We start from the raw sequence: 6,287 nt of genomic DNA on the forward strand, positions 1-6,287 counted from the left end.
GCACTTGCCTTGAAAAGAACTTGTACAACCACATATCTTGAATGTGACTTTTATGGCCACTAGATATTTTAGCCCTACAAATTTAATAAACAAATGTGATATGTGATGAAATCAACATTTGAAATATATAATATACAATACGATTTTATTAATTATAGATTACTTTATCTTTTATTAGGAATTATTACATAATTTATTCTCTTTTTTTTTACTTATTATAGCTATATTTAGTTTTTGTATTGCCAAGTGGTGTCATGCTCGAGCTGATGATCAAGTGACGAGTTCTGTTGATGTATTGGGTTGTTGTCATCCTCAAAAACAAAATGTTCGTTCAATCATTGACATTGTATCATCAAAGAGAGCGAGCGATTTTCAACACAAGATTGATGAATAATTTGTAATAATATTAATAATAATAATAAATACACACATATGTGGGGAGTCGGGGACCGATTAATAATATAGATTTTTGAAAAAATGTTAAGTTTATCAAATTCCGATGTGCGGTATCGGCCCAAGTCTAGCTATATACAGGGCCAGTGCTGGTTCTGGCCGGAGCCACCACAATTTGGCTCTGACCCAAAAAGGCTTAATGTAAAACCCTGCAACCAACGCAAAGCAGATTGCACTGCACTGTTTTATGACTTGAATCCCTGCTAAGGAGCCCTTTTACTTGAATGTGTGGCCTAACTTGAGTATGAGTCACAAAGTGAAGATTGACTTCCCGGAATGAGCACTGTTGTGCAAACTGTGATTTGAAATTCAGATCTGCCAGGCTGGAAGTAAATCATATCAACACCGAAAGTGGATGACAGACACCCGGCTGTCACACAGTAATGATTGTTTAAAATATAAACATGTCATTCTTGGTAATGTATGACATACTCTACAAACCTTTTCTTTTTCTTCTTGCAATTATTTTTGTTTGTGAAAGGAAACTGGAGGTAGTCAAGTCAGTTCTTGTGCCAATTCACAACAATGTTATTTCAAAGCGCTTTTCATATGGAGCAGGTCCAATACTTGGCTACAGATACATTAACCAAAAACAAGCTATCAAACCCCAAATGAGCAAGCACGTAATAGTGCTGAAGATACACTGTTAGTGGGTTGATTCTTTTCTTAGCATTTCATCCCACTGTGGAATGTGGACATTCATAAAAAAAAAATTCCAGCACAATAAACAATGGGAGACCAAAAAGAATGGCTATGACCCTAGTAGCTTCTTATGCTTTATTCCTCCAAGAAATTATCAAAAGGCCAAGGATATGGCTTACATAAGAATGCCGTAACAGAAGAGTAAACACAGAACCTTTCAATGAATCCTTAAGAGTTTTTATTTCATTTTGACTTTTGTAAATTCAGTTCGTTTTACGTAATGGACATACAGCAATACGATACGATATGATACGATACGATACGATACGATACGATATACTTTTATTTTCCCTGTGGGGAACTTTTTCCTGGACTCCGTCCAGCTGCAGTTTACAATAAAGAGAAAACAACAGAATAAAAAGAGATAAAATTAAAAATGTTTTTTTCAATTCTAGATTTTTTTTTTTCGTTAATAACCTTGTTCTGCGAATAGAAAAATAACAAGATTCAGAAAGTACTTTTTAATATCATAATCATTCTTTTTGTGAAAGTTAAGAGTATGTCGGTTTAAAAATATCAAAGTACTGTATTGAAAATTACCATTTCAACATGTGTTTTTTTTTGCCTTTTTTTTAAATGAAATGTGTTGCTGTAAAGCTTTTATTCCCCTTCCGCTTAGATAAAAAAAAAAACATGAACTAATATTAAACACCAGACAACCTAGACCTTGTTCTAATCCTTATTTCATTGTTTTGATGCACAACATATTCCATCAACTTTGTGTGCGCTGCTTTCTTGACTTGCACACCCACTCACTCTACTCACAAGTTGATTTTGAATAAAATATGTGACTGGTTGACTTTTTTTCTTGTACTTCATAATGACCAGAAAACACTACCGTGAATCCCCAAAATTGCAAGTGTTCACCAAATGATATGCAATGTATCATGACGCCATGATAGAACATGCTTGTAGATTAGGTCCGCTAACTCCTGTTGGTCGCAGTCTCTGATCGAAGTTTTACGACAAAGGCTTAGTACAATCGAGTTAAAGCATTTTTTCACACCAGTCTCTGTGACCTTGCAAGTTGAGGGACTTGCTGTAAATGGGTAGCCAGGCACACTGTCTTGTCTAACACAGAGTGGGTGTGTTTGCCTGGGGGGAGGTCGCCTTTAGGTCATGTATCTACTTGGAGGACAACATACTCTATTTCTATAGGCACAAACAAACAAGACATATTTCCAATGTTCTGCAACAGTAGAAAATGATCGACATCATGCTACATATATAGCATATTCCTGTGCACAGGTGCACACAAGTGTGTGTGTGTATGCGGGAGTGAGCGCAGAAATGATAATTGCAATGCATGCTATTGAAAGTAATTAGCAAATTAAGCGTGAAAAGGGTCAATGCTCTTGGCACATCTTCAAACTTGAGCCGATGAAAAACACACCTCCTGAGTTTAACCTCTCAAGTCCCAAATCTTGTAATCACAGCTTGCTGCGGGGATGAACAGCTTTGATTGCACGGGTCAGGAGGAAATTGTGTCCACCTGCTATTATTGACTGGAAGCTATTTGAACTCGCTCGGTCACCGCTACGGCTTAATGTGTCATTGTCTTCTCCGTGACCTTTTGATCTTTGCAGTGTGATTTCTTACAGACACGTTCATCCGCGGCCGTCCCCTGAGAATAGCTCTGCATTCATATAATAACCAGTGACCTCGGGTCCCATGGGCAGGTAGATGATGCTTTTCAAAATGTACAAATGAAGGGGAAAGGCGCCTGCAGCCGGGATAGGAATACTTCTGTACTTCAGACTCCAGCATTCAATAAACGAAGGTAAAATGTTCTGCACGCTGCCTCCCCCTCAGAGCAGCGACAGAAAGATTCGCTATCACTATTCACCACAACCCTGTGTGGGTTTCAAGCTTGAGGTGATCATTTTCTTTTCTTGCTGGCGGGCATTGTACTGTCCAACATTTGACTTCCAAATATGTTGTATGTTATTTCTATTTGTGCATTTTGTGGTTGAAATACAATTCAAGTTGCAAAGTACAAGGCATCATCGTAGGGGTGTTAAAAAAAAATCTATTTGGCAATATATTGCGATATTACAGCGCACAATTCTGCATTGATTCAACATGCAGCCGAATCGATTTTTAAAGATCAATTTTTGATGGAAATATTCAACAAAATGTCTTAATTAGAGTTAGGGTTCACAGTTTAAGCATGGAAGAATTAATGGAACATTAAGCCTTAAAATTGTATTTGTTTGTTTGTTAAATACGATGGACCACAGTTTATAAGCCTTAAGTACATTTCCATACTAATCTTACAGTGTAGATGTACAAGTTTATTGATTATTATTTTCTAAATTTGAGTTTAAAAAAATCACAATAATTGACTTACAGATCCGTATCGGGATTCATTGGTATTGAATCGAATCGTGACCTATGAATCGTGATACAGATCGAATCGCAAGCTCCTAGGCAAGAAGTCTTCTATAATTAACTAAACTAACTACCCCAGTAACTATACTGATTGTTGTTAGTTGCTTAGCTAACATTTTTCATAATATTTCGGTCAAACACAAACAAGAGGCTGAGACAAAAGAGGGAAACAGAAGACCCATGCTGACAGAGGAGAAAGCATATCTGCTAGTCCATCTCCAGTGATTGACATTATTACTGGCTAAACGATTCATCTAAATCAGTTCAATGTAAACATAAGTGATCCTCATTCAGAAAACATGTCACATTTACATTTTAAGACCTGGTTATCATAAACATAAACTTTTGATTTAATACTAATATTTCAATATAAACATTTGAATATCAAAGTTTATTTTCAATGCCTATCTGTTTCCCAAATTTAGTATGAGTGGATGAGTGAATAAGAGACTTTGAAAGTTTGTGACGCTCGCAAAGTCCAGTCCTTGCATTACTTTACGGGCAGATCTGAAACATCGAATATGTCCAATATAGCCAGAGTGCTGCCATATCGCAACAACGGCCAACCAGCTCAAGGCTTCTTACAGCATGAGCATTTGGGGGTAAAGTCAACCAATGTTGAGATCTTGATTGTTTGAGAATGAGATCTTGGGGGCTTTCAAGGCAGAAAAAAAGATAGTGTCAACATGGAGGAATGAACAACTAACGACAATGGCAATAGATTAAAAGAATCACTATATTCCGCATCTGTGGGCTATTTTAAAATAATTTTGTAGTGTTTTCAACCAAGATGTTGGTGACATCAAGCTAAGCCACAAATGAAAACCCTGGAGTGCAGTTGAAGTGTGTTTAATTGTCTTCATAAGCCTGTGGTGAAAACTGTAAATACAAAAATCAATCAAGCGCTACCTACGCACTGTAACGCCAATACAAAAACAAAAAGTGCATCGATTACATTACGATAACAAATCGACGAAAATAAGCATTTATATCAATGCTAGTAAGCATAAAGTATAATAAAAATGAAACTTACGGCATTCCTGCCTTATATTTCGAAGAGGATGGCAATTGATAGCGTTTAGGCTCTGCTCCTGCATTTTTTCTGTTCGCGAAAAATGACGTCCCGGAAGTGCGTCATCAGAAACCGGAAGTATAGTAAACGATAATATTTTTCCTTAAAACATAAATAAAATTGTCTATTATCCTCCAAACAATTAACAAACTTTCGTTAATAACATAGACATATTTTTAACATTATTATTTAAAACAATTAACTTGTTTACATTGAAAAAGCCATGAAGGGAACACAAATTCTTTGCTGAAGTGAGAATGATTTGTGGCAGATGCCTAAAAATCACAGGCTTCTGGTCTTCAACAATTCTTCAGATAATCTGTAAAAATAAAATAAAATAAAAACTCTAACAACCATCCATCCATTTCCCCAGTGGTCCCCAACCACCAGTCCATGGGCTAGGACAGGTCCACTGGGTCACACAGAGACAGACCAAAAAAAAACAAAAAACACCCCCTTATTTATTTATTTACAGTATATATTTATTCATTCATTCATTGCAAAGCATATACATCAGCCCCTGATAAATTGTAAAGAAAATGGATGGATTTTCTGAACAGTATGATGAAAGCAGAACTGCTAGACATGGAGTAATGACTGACATGATCTGATATTCGGTCAGCATAATAAATCATTTGACCTAGCTTCTGTATCTCAAACTATTACAAATGGCCTCTCAAAAGTTCTCTGTCACTTCAGCGCTTTGGGGTAAAGTTGGTGCAAGTTAGTACAAACGCCTCATTGGATTGTCAGTGTGATTTAAACCTGGGGAGAATTTGGGGAGCTTCTTGTAAAGATGTTTTTTTTTCTTCTGTTCTTAATGAGAACAGAGAGAGAGAGAGAGAGAGAGAGAGAGAGCATGTTCTCAGGCTCACCAGCTGCTTTCACTAAATATGGCTGCTCAGTTAGCCTGGCACTCTTCATGCTGTTGCAGTAACAAGACCAGAATAACAAGCTCCTCCAACACCAACAGCTATAGTATGAACACTAGCACTTGTATAAGCCACCCTAGCGTAGTCATAGCCTTCTACTTTCTTCTAAAGTTTGGATAGACATTTAGGGCCCCGTCCAGACGGAAGCAAAGCCGGCTTCGTTTCTCAAATCTCGTACACACAGAAGCATTTCAAGACTTGCATGTGTCCAAAAGAAGACGTTGTGGACATTTAACGGCTGTAATGTATATGCCAAGTCTGGAAGCACAGCCACAGGGAGTTAACGGAAAGCGTAGAAGAAAAATCAGCGAAGACGGACACTTAAAAAAAAAACTTTATTGCAATCTACAGAACAAACATGGCTTTACATGTATCAAAACAACATGAAAAAGATGAACACAGGAGAAGTGATAATGGCGGGTGATTCAAGTACAACACCGCTTGTTGAACGTGGGAATAAAGAAGCTAAATATTTTGCTGCAAAAGCATAAGCAAGCCATGGAGGCTGCGCAAAACGACTACGACACGGCTATCTGCCATTGTTGTTGACAGACTGACGGTTCGCGCGCAGTCACGCGAGAATTGGTTCATACGTCATCAATCTGCGACAATGCGTCGTCATCGAGCTGCGACCATTACGTCATCGCTGGAGGAGTATCCTGCATAAGGTGTCCAGACGGACGCGTACGGGGCACGTATTGAAATATTTCTACTCTGGAGCCCGGTTTTAAAAGTGA

General features: G+C 37.7%; 1 long non-coding RNA gene across 1 annotated transcript in view; it reads right to left on the minus strand.

Moving 5' to 3' along the window:
- LOC144042811 (uncharacterized) overlaps positions 1–4,632 on the minus strand; it is a 71,624-nt gene extending 66,992 nt beyond the window's left edge. The window contains exon 1 of the long non-coding RNA XR_013290981.1: positions 4,580–4,632. This is a non-coding gene — a long non-coding RNA (uncharacterized LOC144042811). The remainder of the gene's footprint in view (positions 1–4,579) is intronic.
- Between the last annotated feature and the right edge of the window lie 1,655 nt (positions 4,633–6,287).

Source organism: Vanacampus margaritifer, chromosome 2, assembly GCF_051991255.1.
Source record: "Vanacampus margaritifer isolate UIUO_Vmar chromosome 2, RoL_Vmar_1.0, whole genome shotgun sequence".
NCBI classification, from domain to species: domain Eukaryota; kingdom Metazoa; phylum Chordata; class Actinopteri; order Syngnathiformes; family Syngnathidae; genus Vanacampus; species Vanacampus margaritifer.